General features: G+C 43.6%; 1 pseudogene; it reads right to left on the reverse strand.

Annotated features, from left to right (window-relative positions):
• LOC109883964 (transcription factor E3-like) overlaps positions 1 to 23,263 on the reverse strand; it is a 60,086-nt pseudogene extending 36,823 nt beyond the window's left edge.
• Between the last annotated feature and the right edge of the window lie 738 nt (positions 23,264 to 24,001).

The raw sequence follows: 24,001 nt of genomic DNA on the forward strand, positions 1-24,001 counted from the left end.
GACTCCTATTATGAAATGTCTTCAGACTCTTATTATGAAATGTCTTCAGATTCTTATTATGAAATGTCTTCAGATTATTTAAATGTCTTCTTCAGATGATTTAATTCCTTATGAAATGTCTTCTTCAGAATCTTATTATGAAATGTCTTCTTCAGAATCTTATTATGAAATGTCTTCAGATTCTTATTATGAAATGTCTTCAGATTCTTATTATGAAATGTCTTCAGATTCTTATTATGAAATGTCTTCAGATTCTTATTATGAAATGTCTTCAGAATCTTATTATGAAATGTCTTCAGAATCTTATTATGAAATGTTTTCAGATTCTTATTATGAAATGTCTTCAGATTCTTATTATGAAATGTCTTCAGATTCTTATTATGAAATGTCTTCAGATTCTTATTATGAAGTCTTCAGACTCTTATTATGAAATGTCTTCAGATTCTTATTATGAAATGTCTTCAGACTCTTATTATGAAATGTCTTCAGATTCTTATCATGAAATGTCTTCAGACTCTTATTATGAAATGTCTTCAGATTCTTATTATGAAATGTCTTCAGATTCTTATTATGAAATGTCTTCAGATTATTTAAATGTCTTCTTCAGACTCTTATTATGAAATGTCTTCAGATTCTTATCATGAAATGTCTTCAGACTCTTATTATGAAATGTCTTCAGATTCTTATCATGAAATGTCTTCAGACTCTTATTATGAAATGTCTTCAGATTCTTATTATGAAATGTCTTCAGATTCTTATTATGAAATGTCTTCAGATTATTTAAATGTCTTCTTCAGACTCTTATTATGAAATGTCTTCTTCAGATTATTTCAACCCCTCCTTTAGAGCCATAGAAGTCTGAGTAAGAGCTTTATCGACACACTGACTTGCAGTTCAATTACATTTCAATTAAACTTTACTCATCCCCTCAAGGACAAATGAATGAGGTTTTTCTCCAGAAGCTAATACACAGACTGACAGAGCAACAGGCAATGGGAGTACACCTTTAAATGAAGTCTCTGTGGTATCGGTATGAATTGTGAAGCGTGCAGAGGTTATTAGACAGGCCGATGTTGTATTTAACAGAACGATGTGGTGCCAAACACACAAAGAGCAAGGTGCAGGAGACAGCCCCAGTCAGACAGACAGACCAGCCCCAGTCAGACAGACAGACAGACAGACCAGCCCCAGTCAGACAGACAGATCAGCCCCAGTCAGACAGACAGACCAGCCCCAGTCAGACAGACAGACCAGCCCCAGTCAGACAGACAGACCAGCCCCAGTCAGACAGACAGACCAGCCCCAGTCAGACAGACAGACAGACAGACAGAAAAGCCCCAGTCAGACAGACAGACCAGCCCCAGTCAGACAGACAGACCAGCCCCAGTCAGACAGACAGACCAGCCCCAGTCAGACAAAGACAGACAGACCAGCCCCAGTCAGACATACAGTCCAGCCCCAGACAGACATACAGACCAGCCCCAGACAGACATACAGACCAGCCCCAGACAGACATACAGACCAGCCCCAGTCAGACATACAGACCAGCCCCAGTCAGACATACAGACCAGCCCCAGTCAGACAGACAGACCAGCCCCAGTCAGACAGACAGACTAGCCCCAGTCAGACAGACAGACCAGCCCCAGTCAGACAGACAGACCAGCCCCAGTCAGACAGACAGACCAGCCCCAGTCAGACAGACAGACCAGCCCCAGTCAGACAGACAGACCAGCCCCAGTCAGACAGACAGACAGACAGACAGACAGACCAGCCCCAGTCAGACAGACAGACCAGCCCCAGTCAGACAGACAGACCAGCCCCAGTCAGACAAAGACAGACAGACCAGCCCCAGTCAGACAAAGACAGACAGACCAGCCCCAGTCAGACATACAGTCCAGCCCCAGACAGACATACAGACCAGCCCCAGACAGACATACAGACCAGCCCCAGACAGACATACAGACCAGCCCCAGTCAGACATACAGACCAGCCCCAGTCAGACATACAGACCAGCCCCAGACAGACATACAGACCAGCCCCAGACAGACATACAGACCAGCCCCAGTCAGACATACAGACCAGCCCCAGTCAGACATACAGACCAGCCCCAGTCAGACATACAGACCAGCCCCAGTCAGACATACAGACCAGCCCCAGTCAGACATACAGACCAGCCCCAGTCAGACAGACAGACCAGCCCCAGTCAGACAGACAGACAGACAGACAGACAGACCAGCCAGACAGACAGACCAGCCCCAGTCAGACAGACAGACCAGCCCCAGTCAGACAAAGACAGACAGACCAGCCCCAGTCAGACATACAGTCCAGCCCCCAGACAGACCAGCCCCAGACAGACATACAGACCAGCCCCAGACAGACATACAGACCAGCCCCAGTCAGACATACAGACCAGCCCCAGTCAGACATACAGACCAGCCCCAGTCAGACAGACAGACCAGCCCCAGTCAGACATACAGACCAGCCCCAGTCAGACAGACAGACCAGCCCCAGTCAGACATACAGACCAGCCCCAGTCAGACATACAGACCAGCCCCAGTCAGACAGACAGACCAGCCCCAGTCAGACATACAGTCAAGCCCCAGACCGACAGACAGACCAGCCCCAGACAGAGATACAGTCCAGCCCCAGACAGACAAACAGACAGACCAGCCCCAGACAGACCAGCCCCAGTCAGACAGACAGTCCAGCCCCAGACAGAAAGACAGACCAGCCCCAGACAGACAGACAGACAGACCAGCCCCAGACAGACAGACAGACAGACCAGCCCCAGACAGACCAGCCCCAGTCACAGACAGACCAGCCCGTCAGACAGACAGTCCAGCCCCAGACAGACATACAGTCCAGCCCCAGTCAGACATACAGACCAGCCCCAGTCAGACAGACAGACCAGCCCCAGTCAGACAGACAGATCAGCCCCAGACAGACATACAGTCCAGCCCCAGACAGACATACAGTCCAGCCCCAGTCAGACAGACAGACCAGCCCCAGTCAGACAGACAGACCAGCCCCAGTCAGACAGACAGACCAGCCCCAGTCAGACAAAGACAGACAGACCAGCCCCAGTCAGACAAAGACAGACAGACCAGCCCCAGTCAGACATACAGACCAGCCCCAGACAGACATACAGACCAGCCCCAGACAGACATACAGACCAGCCCCAGTCAGACATACAGACCAGCCCCAGTCAGACATACAGACCAGCCCCAGTCAGACATACAGACCAGCCCCAGTCAGACATACAGACCAGCCCCAGTCAGACAGACAGACCAGCCCCAGTCAGACAGACAGACAGACAGACAGACCAGACAGACAGACCAGCCCCAGTCAGACAGACAGACCAGCCCCAGTCAGACAAAGACAGACAGACCAGCCCCAGTCAGACATACAGTCCAGCCCCAGACAGACATACAGACCAGCCCCAGACAGACATACAGACCAGCCCCAGAAAGACATACAGACCAGCCCCAGTCAGACATACAGACCAGCCCCAGTCAGACATACAGACCAGCCCCAGTCAGACATACAGACCAGCCCCAGTCAGACATACAGACCAGCCCCAGTCAGACATACAGACCAGCCCCAGTCAGACATACAGACCAGCCCCAGTCAGACAGACAGACCAGCCCCAGTCAGACATACAGACCAGCCCCAGTCAGACATACAGACCAGCCCCAGTCAGACAGACAGACCAGCCCCAGTCAGACATACAGTCAAGCCCCAGACCGACAGACAGACCAGCCCCAGACAGACATACAGACCAGCCCCAGTCAGACATACAGACCAGCCCCAGTCAGACATACAGACCAGCCCCAGTCAGACATACAGACCAGCCCCAGTCAGACATACAGACCAGCCCCAGTCAGACAGACAGACCAGCCCCAGTCAGACATACAGACCAGCCCCAGTCAGACATACAGACCAGCCCCAGTCAGACATACAGACCAGCCCCAGTCAGACATACAGACCAGCCCCAGTCAGACATACAGACCAGCCCCAGTCAGACAGACAGACCAGCCCCAGTCAGACAGACAGTCCAGCCCCAGACAGAAAGACAGACCAGCCCCAGACAGACAGACAGACAGACAGACAGACAGACAGACAGACAGACAGACAGACCAGCCCCAGACAGACAGACAGACCAGCCCCAGACAGACCAGCCCCAGTCACAGACAGACCAGCCCGTCAGACAGACAGTCCAGCACCAGACAGACATACAGTCCAGCCCCAGACAGAAAGACAGACCAGCCCCAGACAGAAAGACAGACCAGCCCCAGACAGACAGACAGACAGACCAGCCCCAGACAGACAGACAGACAGACCAGCCCCAGACAGACAAACAGACAGACCAGCCCCAGACAGACCCGCCCCAGTCAGACAGACAGACCAGCCCCAGTCAGACAGACATACAGTCCAGCCCCAGACAGACATACAGTCCAGCCCCAGTCAGACAGACAGACAGACCAGCCCCAGTCAGACAAAGACAGACAGACCAGCCCCAGTCAGACAAAGACAGACAGACCAGCCCCAGTCAGACAAAGACAGACAGACCAGCCCCAGTCAGACAAAGACAGACAGACCAGCCCCAGTCAGACAAAGACAGACAGACCAGCCCCAGTCAGACAAAGACAGACAGACCAGCCCCAGTCAGACAAAGACAGACAGACCAGCCCCAGTCAGACCGACAGACCAGCCCCAGTCAGACCAACAGACCAGCCCCAGTCAGACATACAGTCCAGCCCCAGACAGACATACAGTCCAGCCCCAGACAGACATACAGTCCAGCCCCAGTCAGACATACAGACCAGCCCCAGACAGAAAGACAGACCAGCCCCAGACAGACCAGCCCCAGACAGACCAGCCCCAGACAGACCAGCCCCAGACAGACCAGCCCCAGACAGACAGACAGACAGACAGACAGACAGACAGACAGACAGACAGACAGACAGACAGACAGACAGACAGACAGACAGACAGACAGACAGACAGACAGACAGACAGACAGACAGACAGACCACCATACAGTGAGGCTACAACAGAATGCCATTTATTTATTTTTATTATAGGGGAGCTCCTGTTGAATTTAAAACTGGAAGACCAAGACAGTGTATAATACCTATGGAGGAACACCCAAATAAACTGCTGGTAACTCATAATAACATCTAATACTGGTACAATAAAAATGTGTACTTTTTAATCATTTAGCAGACACGCATAGCCAGAGCCACTTACAATAAAACCTAATATGTAGGAAACAGCAGCTGACGGAAACCTACTGGTGTTTAGGTGTAGAGATGTTTGAAGCGGCTGAACAGAAGTGCATTATTTTCCCTCATCATGGTATTTACACAGGCACTTTTTTTCCCCCTGGTTTTTCAGGATTCAAATTCAACCCAAGCTCCCATCTACTTCCTATACAGGGTTGAGATGTCGAGGCCACAGAATGAAAACAGAACAGTATTCATTTTGTATCTCTATGGTTTCTAAACGGTGATGTACCTCCTCTTTGTTGGAGCTCAGGCTGAGCACAGCCAATGGGCTGCTGGGAGAGCTACTGGCTGCAGGCTGGAGAGAGGGGGCGGAGCCGGACTGAGGCGAGGGGGAGGCGCCCAGCGTCTGATTGGTCAGTTTGTTCCCCAGGGTGGAGGAGAGGTAGTGTTTAACCTGCTGTCTCTGGGAGGCCTGGATGTGATACCATGTTGGGTTCTCCAGGTGTGTCTGAACCTACAGGAGAGAGAGATGGTGAGATTAGTCAACCATCAAAACGCAGGTAAAACGCATTATAATCTGGTTATAATGAACTGTAAAGACTTCTGGTTTATAAGCACAAACAGATAAGGCATTTGTTGTCACAAGCAAGTTTAGTCCTCCCCAAAATACAGTGGTCAGAGCGCTCCAGCTGGGGCATGACCTACCTTAAGGACCTCCACAGGGACCTGAGCAGGGGGAGGTCTGGCCCCGGTATGCCCCGGGGCCATGGAGATGGCTGGGGTGGAGTCGGTGGTGCGTAGCTGGGCCGAGGAGACCTGGTGCTGGGCCTCTCTCCTCTCCTGGTCCCTGGCCTGCTGGCGCATCAGCTCCTGCCTCATCAACACCCGGGACGTCATCACTGACCCGGTGGAGGGAGACGCCGTGTCAGAGGGGGGTTGGGACACGCTGCAGAGAGAGGGAGGGGGGGGGGGGGGGGACAGAGTCACGTCCCTATGTTTAGCTTTATTGTCCCCCAATTTGATTGGAGGACAGAGACTGGCTGCAAGGGGAGGGGAACGGGGGACGGGACAGTATAGAAACGGTATACAATATAAAACATAAATTAAACAATATGTATACATTGAGAATACATCAATGCAGTGAAATAAGCATCAGTGCAGTGAATAAGCATCAGTGCAGTGAAATAAGCATCAGTGCAGTGAAATAAGCATCAGTGCAGTGAAATAAGCATCAGTGCAGTGAAATAAGCATCAGTGCAGTGAAATAAGCAGGAGAGAGAGAACAAACAGAAGCAGGATTTACAGTTGAGGCTGTTAAAATGTCAACGCTGCACCAGAAGGTTCTTCTGAAGACCTCAGTCTCCGTGATGAAGAGAGGCAGAACTCAGTGAATTCAAATAGCAGCGACCAGAAGGTTCTTCTCAAGACCTCAGTCTCCGTGATGAAGAGAGGCAGAACTCAGTGAATTCAAATAGCAGCGACCAGAAGGTTCTTCTCAAGACCTCAGTCTCCGTGATGAAGAGAGGCAGAACTCAGTGAATTCAAATAGCAGCGACCAGAAGGTTCTTCTCAAGACCTCAGTCTCCGTGATGGAGAGGCAGAACTCAGTGAATTCAAATAGCAGCGACCAGAAGGTTCTTCTCAAGACCTCAGTCTCCGTGATGAAGAGAGGCAGAACTCAGTGAATTCAAATAGCAGCGACCAGAAGGTTCTTCTCAAGACCTCAGTCTCCGTGATGAAGAGAGGCAGAACTCAGTGAATTCAAATAGCAGCGACCAGAAGGTTCTTCTCAAGACCTCAGTCTCCGTGATGAAGAGAGGCAGAACTCAGTGAATTCAAATAGCAGCGACCAGAAGGTTCTTCTCAAGACCTCAGTCTCCGTGATGAAGAGAGGCAGAACTCAGTGAATTCAAATAGCAGCGACCAGAAGGTTCTTCTCAAGACCTCAGTCTCCGTGATGAAGAGAGGCAGAACTCAGTGAATTCAAATAGCAGCGACGATGATACTATGTAGACAGTACAATATGTAGCAGTTAAAGTCCGGGGGTTCAGATTGCAGTGCACCGGGTCAGTTACGTTTACAAGTCAGTTTCCACAAGGACAACTGAAAGAACAGAACACTATTTTCACAAGACTCTGTAGTTACATAGAGATACTGTATATTTCCATCCTGCTGAGTGACTCACTGGGAAGCCCCTAGAACTCAACTAAACCCTACACCTTAGTAGCCTCACACAGGGAGTCTAACTCTCTGCTGTCATCGTCCTAGTAGCCATACCAGATCAGTCACTACTAGTCACCCTACACCCTAAACCCTAAACCCTACACCCTACACCCTAGTAGCCTCACACAGGGAGTCTAACTCTCTGCTGTCATCGTCCTAGTAGTCATACCAGATCAGTCACTACTAGTCACCCTACACCCTAAACCCTACACCCTAGTAGCCTCACACAGGGAGTCTAACACTCTGCTGTCATCGTCCTAGTAGCCATACCAGATCAGTCACTACTAGTCACCCTACACCATAAACTCAGAAGCCATACCAGATCAGTCACTAGGAACTAAAACCCTACACCCAGTAACCATACCAGATTCGACACTAGGAACTAAAACCCTACACCCAGCAGCCATACCAGATTAGTCCCTACGAACTAAAACCCTAAACCCTACACCCAGTAACCATACCAGAATGGTCACTAGGAACCAAAACCCTACACCCTAAACCCTACACCCAGTAACCATACCAGATTAGTCACTAGGAACTAAAACCCTAAACCCTCTGCTGTTAACGTCTTCCTCAGTCACCCCTGGATACACACAAGGAGACGAGGGAATCAAAACTACAAACCAAGTCACTTTACACCTACCTTCACCCTGGGAGGGCTTTCCCAGTCAGAAGTGACCTTACCTTCACCCTGGGGGGGCTTTCCCAGTCAGAAGTGACCTTACCTTCACCCTGGGGGTGCTTTCCCAGTCAGAAGTGACCTTACCTTCACCCTGGGGGGGCTTTCCCAGTCAGAAGTGACCTTACCTTCACCCTGGGGGGGCTTTCCCAGTCAGAAGTGACCTTCACGCTGGGGGTGCTTTCCCAGTCAGAAGTGACCTTACCTTCACCCTGGGGGTGCTTTCCCAGTCAGAAGTTCCCACAAACATGATCACGCTTGAACTAACATGACTATCTAAAGTTGTGTGATTCCAAGATATAGATCAACATGACTAAGGTTTGTGTGAAGTTACTACTGTAACCTTCAGCAATGAACACAACCTCTCCAACGTGGAAATGAAGATGTATAAATCTGTCTAATGTTCCCCTATCGAGATAACAACACTGTTACTGTACACATTACAATTAACAATCGAATCAAACATTAGTCTTTCAATTGTCACACAAATACCACCATTACTACACCCCAACTGGAAAATGTCCTAACAGCTTCTCTCTCGTTTAAAAAAAACCCCAGCAACTAAAGACTAATAACACTGCCTCTCATCTTCCTCGATGTGGCCGTGTATTGTTGCTGAGTCACTGTGAATACACTGTGGGAATCCCCAGGGGTTTAGACAAGAGGAACAACAACAGTAACCTGGATTGTCTGTCTCTATCGTGACACAGAGAGAATCATTTCCTTGTGTCCTCGTGTTACTATTTTTCTTGTCTATTATCGATGTTTTAACTCTGCATCGTTGAAAGGCTCGTAAAGCAATACCTCGACCCTGCACATTGATCTGGTACTCCCTGCTTCATTCTGGTTTATTTTATTCCTCTTGTTACCATTATTCTTTAACTCTGCATCGTTGCGAAGGGCTCGTAAGGAAGCATCTCACGGTTAAGTCTACACTTGTTGCATTCGGCGCATGTGAACAAATCCATTTTGATTGGATTGAGCTAAGCATGCAATGACAAGTTCTGTGCACATGATGGAGAGGGGAGGACAAGAATGGGAGGATAGACCGACATGAAGATAGCATCTGGTCTGACCTAGAACCGTGTGTGTGTGTGTGTGTGTGTGTGTGTGTGTGTGTGTGTGTGTGTGTGTGTGTGGGTGTCTGTGTGCGAGTGCATATATATTCACCTCAGAGTGATGGGCTGGCTCTTCAGCTGGTAGAAGGTATCAGAGTCTGAAGGGAGGATGCTCTCAACCTCGATATCTGCTACTATCCCCGACTCAGGGAGGAGAGGCTCCACACTGGAAACACAACAACAACATACAACTACAGATCAGTAACACACAACTACAGGTCAGTAACATACAACTACAGGTCAGTAACATACAGGTCAGTAACACACAGCTACAGGTCAGTAACATACAACTACAGGTCAGTAACACACAACTACAGGTCAGTAACATACAGGTCAGTAACATACAACTACAGGTCAGTAACACACAACTACAGGTCAGTAACATACAGGTCAGTAACACACAACTACAGATCCGTAACACACAACTACAGGTCAGTAACATACAGGTCAGTAACATACAACTACAGGTCAGTAACATACAACTACAGGTCAGTAACATACAGGTCAGTAACACACAACTACAGATCAGTAACACACAACTACAGGTCAGTAACATACAGGTCAGTAACACACAACTACAGATCAGTAACACACAACTACAGGTCAGTAACATACAGGTCAGTAACATACAACTACAGGTCAGTAACATACAACTACAGGTCAGTAACATACAACTACAGGTCAGTAACATACAACTACAGATCAGTAACATACAACTACAGGTCAGTAACATACAACTACAGATCAGTAACATGCAACTACATGTCAGTAACATACAACTACAGGTCAGTAACATACAACTACAGGTCAGTAACATACAACTACAGGTCAGTAACATACAACTACAGGTCAGTAACATACAACTACAGGTCAGTAACATACAACTACAGATCAGTAACATACAACTACAGGTCAGTAACATACAGGTCAGTAACATACAACTACAGGTCAGTAATATACAACTACAGGTCAGTAACATACAGGTCAGTAACATACAACTACAGGTCAGTAACACACAACTACAGGTCAGTAACATACAACTACAGATCAGTAACATACAACTACAGGTCAGTAACATACAGGTCAGTAACATACAACTACAGGTCAGTAACATACAACTACAGGTCAGTAACATACAACTACAGATCAGTAACATACAACTACAGGTCAGTAACATACAGGTCAGTAACACACAACTACAGGTCAGTAATATACAACTACAGGTCAGTAATATACAACTACAGGTCAGTAACATACAGGTCAGTAACATACAGATCAGTAACATGCAACTACAGGTCAGTAACATACAACTACAGGTCAGTAACATACAACTACAGATCAGTAACATGCAACTACAGGTCAGTAACATACAACTACAGGTCAGTAACATACAACTACAGGTCAGTAACATACAGGTCAGTAACATACAACTACAGGTCAGTAACATACAGGTCAGTAACATACAACTACAGGTCAGTAATATACAACTACAGGTCAGTAACATACAGGTCAGTAACATACAACTACAGGTCAGTAACACACAACTACAGGTCAGTAACACACAACTACAGGTCAGTAACATACAGGTCAGTAACATACAACTACAGGTCAGTAACATACAACTACAGGTCAGTAACATACAACTACAGATCAGTAACATACAACTACAGGTCAGTAACATACAGGTCAGTAACATACAGGTCAGTAACATACAACTACAGATCAGTAACATGCAACTACAGGTCAGTAACATACAACTACAGGTCAGTAACATACAACTACAGGTCAGTAACATACAGGTCAGTAACACACAACTACAGGTCAGTAACATACAGGTCAGTAACATACAACTACAGATCAGTAACATACAGGTCAGTAACATACAACTACAGGTCAGTAAAATACAACTACAGGCCAGTAACATACAGGTCAGTAACATACAACTACAGGCCAGTAACACACAACTACAGGTCAGTAACATACAACTACAGGTCAGTAACATACAACTACAGGTCAGTAACATACAACTACAGGTCAGTAACATACAGGTCAGTAACATACAACTACAGGTCAGTAACATACAACTACAGATCAGTAACATACAGGTCAGTAACACACAACTACAGATCAGTAACACACAACTACAGGTCAGTAACATACAACTACAGGTCAGTAACATACAACTACAGGTCAGTAACATACAACTACAGATCAGTAACATACAGGTCAGTAACATACAACTACAGGTCAGTAACATACAACTACAGATCAGTAACATACAGGTCAGTAACACACAACTACAGATCAGTAAAACACAACTACAGGTCAGTAACATACAACTACAGGTCAGTAACATACAGGTCAGTAACATACAACTACAGGTCAGTAACATACAACTACAGGTCAGTAACATACAACTACAGATCAGTAACATACAACTACAGATCAGTAACATACAACTACAGATCAGTAACATACAACTACAGGTCAATAACATACAGGTCAGTAACATACAACTACAGATCAGTAACATGCAACTACAGGTCAGTAACATACAACTACAGGTCAGTAACATACAACTACAGGTCAGTAACATACAACTACAGGTCAGTAACATACAGGTCAGTAACATACAACTACAGGTCAGTAATATACAACTACAGGTCAGTAACATACAGGTCAGTAACATACAACTACAGGTCAGTAACACACAACTACAGGTCAGTAACACACAACTACAGGTCAGTAACATACAGGTCAGTAACATACAGGTCAGTAACATACAACTACAGGCCAGTAACACACAACTACAGGTCAGTAACATACAACTACAGGTCAGTAACATACAGGTCAGTAACATACAACTACAGGTCAGTAACATACAACTACAGGTCAGTAACATACAACTACAGATCAGTAACATACAGGTCAGTACCATACAACTACAGGTCAGTAACATACAACTACAGATCAGTAACATACAGGTCAGTAACATACAGGTCAGTAACACACCAACTACAGGTCAGTAACATACAGGTCAGTAACATACAACTACAGGTCAGTAACATACAGGTCAGTAACATACAGGTCAGTAACATACAACTACAGATCAGTAACATACAACTACAGATCAGTAACATACAGGTCAGTAACATACAACTACAGGTCAGTAACACACAACTACAGGTCAGTAACATACAACTACAGATCAGTAACATACAGGTCAGTAACATACAGGTCAGTAACATACAACTACAGGTCAGTAACACACAACTACAGGTCAGTAACATACAACTACAGATCAGTAACATACAACTACAGGTCAGTAACATACAACTACAGGTCAGTAACATACAACTACAGGTCAGTAACATACAACTACAGATCAGTAACATACAACTACAGGTCAGTAACATACAGGTCAGTAACACACAACTACAGGTCAGTAATATACAACTACAGGTCAGTAACATACAACTACAGGTCAGTAACATACAACTACAGGTCAGTAACATACAGGTCAGTAACATACAACTACAGGTCAGTAACATACAACTACAGGTCAGTAACATACAGGTCAGTAACATACAACTACAGATCAGTAACATGCAACTACAGGTCAGTAACATACAACTACAGGTCAGTAACATACAACTACAGGTCAGTAACATACAGGTCAGTAACATACAACTACAGGTCAGTAACATACAGGTCAGTAACATACAACTACAGGTCAGTAACATACAGGTCAGTAACATACAACTACAGGTCAGTAATATACAACTACAGGTCAGTAACATACAGGTCAGTAACATACAACTACAGGTCAGTAACACACAACTACAGGTCAGTAACACACAACTACAGGTCAGTAACATACAACTACAGGTCAGTAACATACAACTACAGGTCAGTAACATACAGGTCAGTAACATACAACTACAGGTCAGTAACATACAGGTCAGTAACATACAACTACAGGTCAGTAACATACAGGTCAGTAACATACAACTACAGGTCAGTAATATACAACTACAGGTCAGTAATATACAACTACAGGTCAGTAACATACAGGTCAGTAACATACAACTACAGGTCAGTAACACACAACTACAGGTCAGTAACACACAACTACAGGTCAGTAACATACAGGTCAGTAACATACAACTACAGGTCAGTAACATACAGGTCAGTAACATACAACTACAGGTCAGTAACATACAACTACAGGTCAGTAACATACAACTACAGATCAGTAACATACAACTACAGGTCAGTAACATACAGGTCAGTAACATACAACTACAGATCAGTAACATGCAACTACAGGTCAGTAACATACAACTACAGGTCAGTAACATACAACTACAGGTCAGTAACATACAGGTCAGTAACACACAACTACAGGTCAGTAACATACAGGTCAGTAACATACAACTACAGATCAGTAACATACAGGTCAGTAACATACAACTACAGGTCAGTAACATACAACTACAGGCCAGTAACATACAGGTCAGTAACATACAACTACAGGCCAGTAACACACAACTACAGGTCAGTAACATACAACTACAGGTCAGTAACATACAACTACAGGTCAGTAACATACAACTACAGGTCAGTAACATACAGGTCAGTAACATACAACTGCAGGTCAGTAACATACAACTACAGATCAGTAACATACAGGTCAGTAACACACAACTACAGATCAGTAACACACAACTACAGGTCAGTAACATACAACTACAGGTCAGTAACATACAACTACAGGTCAGTAACATACAACTACAGATCAGTAACATACAGGTCAGTAACATACAACTACAGGTCAGTAACATACAACTACAGATCAGTAACATACAGGTCAGTAACACACAACTACAGATCAGTAAAACACAACTACAGGTCAGTAACATACAACTACAGGTCAGTAACATACAGGTCAGTAACATACAACTACAGGTCAGTAACATACAACTACAGGTCAGTAACATACAACTACAGATCAGTAACATACAACTACAGATCAGTAACATACAACTACAGATCAGTAACATACAACTACAGGTCAATAACATACAGGTCAGTAACATACAACTACAGATCAGTAACATGCAACTACAGGTCAGTAACATACAACTACAGGTCAGTAACATACAACTACAGGTCAGTAACATACAACTACAGGTCAGTAACATACAGGTCAGTAACACACAACTACAGGTCAGTAACATACAGGTCAGTAACATACAACTACAGGTCAGTAATATACAACTACAGGTCAGTAACATACAGGTCAGTAACACACAACTACAGGTCAGTAACACACAACTACAGGTCAGTAACATACAGGTCAGTAACATACAGGTCAGTAACATACAACTACAGGCCAGTAACACACAACTACAGGTCAGTAACATACAACTACAGGTCAGTAACATACAACTACAGATCAGTAACATACAGGTCAGTAACATACAACTACAGGTCAGTAACATACAACTACAGGTCAGTAACATACAACTACAGATCAGTAACATACAGGTCAGTACCATACAACTACAGGTCAGTAACATACAACTACAGATCAGTAACATACAGGTCAGTAACATACAGGTCAGTAACACACAACTACAGGTCAGTAACATACAGGTCAGTAACATACAACTACAGGTCAGTAACATACAGGTCAGTAACATACAGGTCAGTAACATACAACTACAGATCAGTAACATACAGGTCAGTAACATACAACTACAGGTCAGTAACACACAACTACAGGTCAGTAACATACAACTACAGATCAGTAACATACAGGTCAGTAACATACAGGTCAGTAACATACAACTACAGGTCAGTAACATACAACTACAGATCAGTAACATACAGGTCAGTAACATACAACTACAGGTCAGTAACATACAGGCCAGTAACATACAACTACAGGTCAGTAACATACAGGCCAGCAACATACAACTACAGGTCAGTAACATACAGGTCAGTAATATACAACTACAGGTCAGTAACATACAACTACAGGTCAGTAACATACAACTACAGATCAGTAATATACAACTACAGGTCAGTAACATACAACTACAGGTCAGTAACATACAACTACAGATCAGTAATATACAACTACAGGTCAGTAACATACAGGTCAGTAATACACAACTACAGGTCAGTAACATACAGGTCAGTAACATACAGGTCAGTAACACACAACTACAGGTCAGTAACATACAGGTCAGTAACATACAACTACAGATCAGTAACATACAACTACAGGTCAGTAACACACAACTACAGGTCAGTAACATACAGGTCAGTGACACACAACTACAGGTCAGTAACATACAGGTCAGTAACATACAGGTCAGATGAGTAACATACAGGTCAGATGAGTAACATACAACTACAGGTCAGGTCAGTAACATACAACTACAGGTCAGCAACATACAGGTCAGTAACATACAACTACAGGTCAGTAATATACAGGTCAGTAACACACAACTACAGGTCAGTAACATACAGGTCAGTAACATACAACTACAGATCAGTAACATACAACTACAGATCAGTAACATACAACTACAGGTCAGTAACATACAACTACAGATCAGTAACATACAACTACAGGTCAGTAACACACAACTACAGGTCAGTAACACACAACTACAGGTCAGTGACACACAACTACAGGTCAGTAACATACAGGTCAGTGACACACAACTACAGGTCAGTAACATACAGGTCAGTAACATACAGGTCAGTAACATACAGGTCAGATGAGTAACATACAACTACAGGTCAGATCAGTAACATACAACTACAGGTCAGTAACATACAGGTCAGTAACACACAACTACAGATCAGTAACATACAACTACAGGTCAGTAACATACAGGTCAGTAACACACAACTACAGGTCAGTAACATACAACTACAGGTCGGTAACCTACAGGTCAGTAACATACAGGTCAGTAACACACAGGTCAGATGAGTAACATACAACTACAGGTCAGTAACATACAGTGGGGCAAAAAAGTATTTATTCAGCCACCAATTGTGCAAGTTCTCCCACTTAAGAAGATGAGAGAGGCCTGTAAGTTTCACCATAGGTACACTTCAACTATGACAGACAAAATGAGAAGAAAAAAATCCAGAAAATCACATTGTAGGATTTTTAATGAATTTATTTGCAAATTATGATGGAAAATAAGTATTTCCATACGCACAAAATGCTTTTCTGTTTTTTTTACATCCCAGTTAGTGAGCATTTCTCCTTTGCCAAGATATATATCCACCTGATAGGTGTGGAATATCAATAAGCTGATTAAACAGCATAATCATGGGGCGGCAGTGTAGCCTAGTGGTTAGAGCGTTGGACTAGTAACCGAAAGCTGACAAGGTACAAATCTGTCGTTCTGCCCCTGAACAGGCAGTTAACCCACTGTTCCTAGGCCGTCATTGTAAATAAGAATTTGTTCTTAACTGACTTGCCTAGTAAAATAAAGGTAAAAAATAAAATAATAATAATAATAATAATAATAATAATTTTAAAAATACACAGGTGCACCTTGTGCTGGGAACAAAAGGCCAGTAAAATGTACAGTTTTTGTCTCACAACACAATGCTACAGATGTCTCAAGATTTGAAGGAGCACGCAAATGGCATGCTGACTGCAGGAATGTCCACCAGAGCTGTTGCCAGAGAATTGACTGTTCATTTCTCTACCATAAACCGCCTCCAACGTTGTTTTAGAGAATTTACAGTAAGTTCAACCAGACTAAAAACTCTGGGCCACATGTAACCATGCCAGCCCAGGACTTCCATATCCGGCCTCTTCACCTGCGGGAGACCAGCCACCTGGACAACTGATGAGTATTTATGTTTGTAATAAAGCCATTTTGTGAGGAAAAACTCATTCTGAATGGCTGGGCCTCCTGGCTCCCCCCCTGCCCAGTCATGTAAAATCCATAGATTAGGGCCTTAATAAGATAATTTATTTTTTAATTGACTGATTTCCTTATATAACTGTAATTCAGTAAAAATGTTACATATATATTCCTGTTTAATATACATTATAGCAGGTCTCGTCAGTAGCCTAGGCTGAGGGGATGAAAATAGATCCATAAACACCAACCCCGGATGCCAAGCAGACGTTCACAGAATGTAAACACAGAAACACCGCCAAGATGTCTTGTTCTAGAATTACCACCGACGAATGACACCGCGACGACCGAACCAAATACGAGCTCATATTAGTGTTTATGACTATTATAATATGAAAACAATAATATATCCGACTCACCAATAAATGAATAAGTAGTCCCGTTGCCTTCAGGAGAAAAATAACTGAAAGCCCGTTAGCTTGAAACCCGAGTAATGGAATTCCATAATCGGTCCTTAGTGGGGAAATATTCCTGTCTCACAATTAGACTTAAGCAGAAAAATGAGAATTAGTTTGTCAAAACAAAAATGTCGTTGTTTTGTTTTAATGTGTCGAATAGGAAGCCATGTTGTCATCATAAGGAGGAGGATGTAGCCTTCTGCGCCGCTCAACGGTTCAACCGACAAAAAAAACATTTATAGAAACCTCCTCAACATTCAACTAGGTCCCAACCAAAAATATGTTGTTGTTTTTTGCCTCAGCGATCAAATGACCATTAGACAATAACATCTAAAAAACGCCTTTTGTATCCTAAGAAATTGGCTTGTTACATCGTATTAATTGCTTAGGCTCCAGCGCGACAAAATGACAGGCATCCGTAGAGCTGCTAAAAATAGGAAACAAAGTGAACTAAACCCATTACTACCCGGACTACTATAAATCACGCACCAACTTTCTGTAGAATGAAACGTTATAATATTGTAGCCTAACAGGAGTAATGACTAGCGAACATTGTGGTGTAAACATTGTAACAACACAGTAGGCAGGGGAATCATTGTATCAATATTACTGTTATTAGACACGGAGGAAGATGAAACATTATAACATGTTCTCTTTAAAATAGCCGAGTTTAAACGAAATCCTGCCAAATGGAGCCTATTAGTAAAATATTTGTATACCTAAACCAAGATAGACCACTGTTTATCATTTCAAACGGGAACAAATGAGTCATAGTGGGCAGAACAGGGAACCGGGGGGTGGGGTGGGGGGGGGGGGTCATAACCAGACACGAGTTAGCGAGATCCTATTGGTCCGTCCTAGCATATACCTGCATATTTCCGTCAGGGAATGCCTACTCTGCGAAATGTGCAATAATAACTCAAAATGTGCCTCTGCACTCCAAAAATAACAACAAAAACATTTTACAACTTTAGGAAAGTGTAGTGCACAAAACTTTGTCCACTCAGTTCGGAACAGATTTTAGTTTTGGGAACAGAAAACTATTTTGAGCAATGAGAAAATTAGCAGAATATTGGCCAAAATACATATTCTCCTACTCCAGCCACTGGGCCATATTTGGTAGTGAGTGGAAACGCGAAATGGATGCGTCACATCCAGGTGGTGAAATATCTGTCTCATTATTTTATCTGTGCTTATAGTCTTATTGTAATTGATCAAAAAGAAAACGATTAATGAATATGTTTTTCTTGGTATAAACTTGGTCATTTAGCTATCTTTCTAATCTGTACCAACCTGGTAATTTAGTTATGTCTCTAATCTGTACCAACCTGGTAATTTAGTTATGTCTCTAATCTGTACCAACCTGGTAATTTAGTTATGTCTCTAATCTGTACCAACCTGGTAATTTAGTTATGTCTCTAATCTGTACCAACCTGGTAATTTAGTTATGTCTCTAATCTGTACCAACCTGGTAATTTAGTTATGTCTCTAATCTGTACCAACCTGGTAATTTAGTTATGTCTCTAATCTGTACCAACCTGGTAATTTAGTTATGTCTCTAATCTGTACCAACCTGGTAATTTTGTTATGTCTCTAATCTGTACCAACCTGGTAATTTAGTTATGTCTCTAATCTGTACCAACCTGGTAATTTAGTTATGTCTCTAATCTGTACCAACCTGGTAATTTAGTTATGTCTCTAATCTGTACCAACCTGGTAATTTAGTTATGTCTCTAATCTGTACCAACCTGGTAATTTAGTTATGTCTCTAATCTGTACCAACCTGGTAATTTAGTTATGTCTCTAATCTGTACCATTATATAAAAAATGACAAAAACAATAGAGAAAGAGAAACAACAATGTGTTAAACCAGCTGCTAGTAGACTACAGTCGACACGAGCACGGTAGACTACAGCCGACACGAGCACGGTAGACTACAGTCGACACGAGCACGGTAGACAACAGTCGACACGAGCACGGTAGACTACAGTCGACACGAGCACGGTAGACTACAGCCGACACGAGCACGGTAGACTACAGCCGACACGAGCACGGTAGACTACAGCCGACACGAGCACGGTAGACTACAGCCGACACGAGCACGGTAGACTACAGCCGACACGAGCACGGTAGACTACAGCCGACACGAGCACGGTAGACTACAGCCGACACGAGCACGGTAGACTACAGCCGACACGAGCACGGTAGACTACAGTCGACACGAGCACGGTAGACTACAGTCGACACGAGCACGGTAGACTACAGTCGACACGAGCACGGTAGACTACAGTCGACACGAGCACGGTAGACTACAGTCGACACGAGCACGGTAGACTACAGTCGACACGAGCACGGTAGACTACAGCCGACACGAGCACGGTAGACTACAGCCGACACGAGCACGGTAGACTACAGCCGACACGAGCACGGTAGACTACAGCCGACACGAGCACGGTAGACTACAGTCGACACGAGCACGGTAGACTACAGTCGACACGAGCACGGTAGACTACAGTCGACACGAGCACGGTAGACTACAGTCGACTGTAGTCTACCGTGTATATATAGTCCACTCAACATGCCATCAGTGTGATGTTATCATAGGAATAGTCCACTCAACATGCCCTCAGTGTGATGTTATTGTAGGAATAGTCCACTCAACATGCCCTCAGTGTGATGTTATTGTAGGAATAGTCCACTCAACATGCCCTCAGTGTGATGTTATTGTAGGAATAGTCCACTCAACATGCCCTCAGTGTGATGTTATAGTAGGAATAGTCCACTCAACATGCCCTCAGTGTGATGTTATTGTAGGAATAGTCCACTCAACATGCCCTCAGTGTGATGTTATCATAGGAATAGTCCACTCAACATGCCCTCAGTGTGATGTTATAGTAGGAATAGTCCACTCAACATGCCCTCAGTGTGATGTTATTGTAGGAATAGTCAACTCAACATGCCCTCAGTGTGATGTTATCATAGGAATAGTCCACTCAACATGCCCTCAGTGTGATGTTATAGTAGGAATAGTCCACTCAACATGCCCTCAGTGTGATGTTATTGTAGGAATAGTCAACTCAACATGCCCTCAGTGTGATGTTATCATAGGAATAGTCCACTCAACATGCCATCAGTGTGATGTTATTGTAGGAATAGTCCACTCAACATGCCCTCAGTGTGATGTTATTGTAGGAATAGTCCACTCAACATGCCCTCAGTGTGATGTTATTGTAGGAATAGTCCACTCAACATGCCCTCAGTGTGATGTTATTCCACTCAACATGCCCTCAGTGTGATGTTATAATAGGAATAGTCCACTCAACATGCCATCAGTGTGATGTTATAGTAGGAATAGTCCACTCAACATGCCCTCAGTGTGATGTTATTGGGGAGATGTGTTTTCATTTAGCTGGTCAAACAGTACTAAATAACAACCCCTCAGCAGATCTACATTCATCCCAGACCAGGCTGTAGATAGGAAATTTAATCCCAAATGGCACCTATATAGTGCACTACTTTAGATCAGGGACCATCAAAAGTAGTGCACTATAAAGGAAATAGGGTTTAATTTGGGATGTGACCTACAGGAAGCCATAAAAATGAGCTGAGAGGGAGAATTCTGCTGAGTCATTTCCACTCAGACACAAGGTCCACACGCATGGCACACACACACACACACACACACACACACACACACACACACACACACACACACACACACACACACACACACACAGACAGACAGTATGTTATAACAACCGTCCAGGAATGTAAAACCCATTCAAAACAGAAAATACAGATTGGGTAACTTTGAAGACGTGTTAAGAGTTTACTGAAGTACAGCTAAAGTTATAGCCCAGTAAATCATCATAGTTAAATCACATTATGCAACTTGCCTTTTTATACAACAACATGTGGACATTGAAAGTGTAACAAAAATACAAGTGTAGTAGGTCCGTTTCAACTATAACAGCAACAGTTTAGTAGGTCCGTTTCAACTATAACAGCAACAGTTTAGTAGGTCCGTTTCAACTATAACAGCAACAGCTTAGTAGGTCCGTTTCAACTATAACAGCAACAGTTTAGTAGGTCTGTTTCAATCATAACAGCAACAGTTTAGTAGGTCTGTTTCAATCATAACAGGAATGCAAACTTAACAGCTATGTGGAATCAAACGTACTTTGGCTTTTTATTTCAGGTCAAGGTAGCTAATTGGTATACAGGCACACATACTACAACTACTACACCCCCCCCCCCCCCCTTCATGATCTTATCTTAAAATAATAAATACTTCCAACTGCAATCCTCCATTACAAAACCATCTCAGATGATAACCAGTTTGCCAGGGCTGTCTGGCATGCCACCTACTAATGAATTAAGCTCCATGGTAGAACACTGGTTTTATTGATGAATGCCACAGAAGTGAACAACACACATTCCACTGTTACTGTTCTTCACATCTTTCCTCTGACACAGTTGTGATTTTTATTTGACCTTTATTTAACCAGGCAAGCCAGTTAAGAACAAATTCTTATTTACAATGAGGGCCTAGGAACAGTGGGTTTAACTGCCCTGTTCAGGGGCAGAACGACAGATTTTTACCTTGTCAGCTCGGGGGATTCGTTCTAGCAATATCCCAGTTACTAGCCCAACACTCTGACCACTAGGCTACCTGCCGCCCCGATAGCATGTCATTCATGGCATCCTGTCCAGTAGACAACAGATAAGCCCAATGCTGAAGGAGATGACTCACCCTACACATCTAAGCAGAATTAGTGACCCCATGTGTGTGTGTGTCTATTAATTACCTTGCTTAGACAGAGAGCTTTCTGTCTACCAGAACACTTCCTTTCTGATACTGCAGCTGCATATATATGTATATTAGAGAGTGGTGCCATCACAGAACATTTACTCAACAAATTAGGTCAAAATGCCCAGTAGTTCTACTGGTTTTATAAGTAGACCAGTGGGAGATAATAGATGGAAATCTATATCCAACGGAATAAAATAGCTGTCATCTATCTATATATATATATATATATATATAGGTGTGTGTGTGTATCTTTGACTCACCTGATCAAATTCAGAGCTTCGGCCGTGTCTAGAATGACGAACACAGTCTGCGGCTGTTCGTGAGGCGCCCGCTGTACCAATACGCGATTTTGATATGAATCAAATCTCCCCGTTTCCTCGCTGTTCTGCCCCTCGTTATAGGTAGACATTTCTCTACCAAGTCGGTTCCTGAGTTACTATTCAAAGATAGTATCTTAGCAGGGTCGAAGAATCGATAGTGCAGCTTCAAATCCAGAAAGAGAGAGAGAGAGAGAGAGACTGAGAGAGAAAGAGACTATCAACGCACAAACACCGTAATGAATGAGCAGTGTTCGTTCCGTGTAGCTGCGGGGGGAGTCGTGATCAAATCATTCTGCTAACCGTTCTATTACGAGAAGTGGGGTGAAAGTAGGAGAAATCCTCGCCGAGGTCAACCTGGGAGAGAGGCTACAAGGAACACTCCTGACCTGTAAAACGACTCTTACCTTCACCGTAACTATAACCTTAACCTAAGTTTAACCCAATTAAAAAGATACAACATATCGGTCTTGCAGGTAAGGAGTGTCAGTATTGCTTTTTTTCTGTCAACACTGAACGAAGGATCGTTCGAGCTTTGACGGACAAGCCAGGTTTCCAATGAACGGGGTGGGTAGGCAGGGCTAGAATGTTCTTCAGCCAATAGGATTGCGTAAAGAGAACCACGAATGTACATAGGCCAGTTTAGAGGTTGTTTTCCACTTACCAAATATTTCATCTGCTTGTCACAAAGGTCGCAAATCCCAAAACTATACCAGAAGCTATATCCTCTTATTTACTGCTGTTATGATGCAGTCCTACTGATTAAACATTGAATGAATGTTGTTTTTATGTAGGTCCTACTGATTAAACATTGAATGAATGTTGTTTTTATGTAGGTCCTACTGATTAAACATTGAATGAATGTTGTTTTTATGTAGGTCCTACTGATTAAACATTGAATGAATGTTGTTTTTATGTAGGTCCTACTGATTAAACATTGAATGAATGTTGTTTTTATGTAGGTCCTACTGATTAAACATTGAATGAATGTTGTTTTTATGTACGCTAACTGATGACATGGCATAAATGTTGTTTGTATTCAGGCCTACTGATGACAAATTGATTCAATGTTGTTTTCATGTAGGTCCTACTGATGACACATGGAATAAATGTTGTTTTCATGTAGGTCCCACTGATGACACATTTCACCCATCGGAAAGGTGTCATGTTGATTTTGATTAATTAATGAATTAGATAATCTATTTAGATTGAATGTGGAATAAACCTAATAATAATGTCAGTGTTTCAGAGAACCAAACACCGT

This window comes from Oncorhynchus kisutch, linkage group LG24 (genome assembly GCF_002021735.2).
Source record: "Oncorhynchus kisutch isolate 150728-3 linkage group LG24, Okis_V2, whole genome shotgun sequence".
In the NCBI taxonomy this organism is placed as follows: Eukaryota; Metazoa; Chordata; class Actinopteri; order Salmoniformes; family Salmonidae; genus Oncorhynchus; species Oncorhynchus kisutch.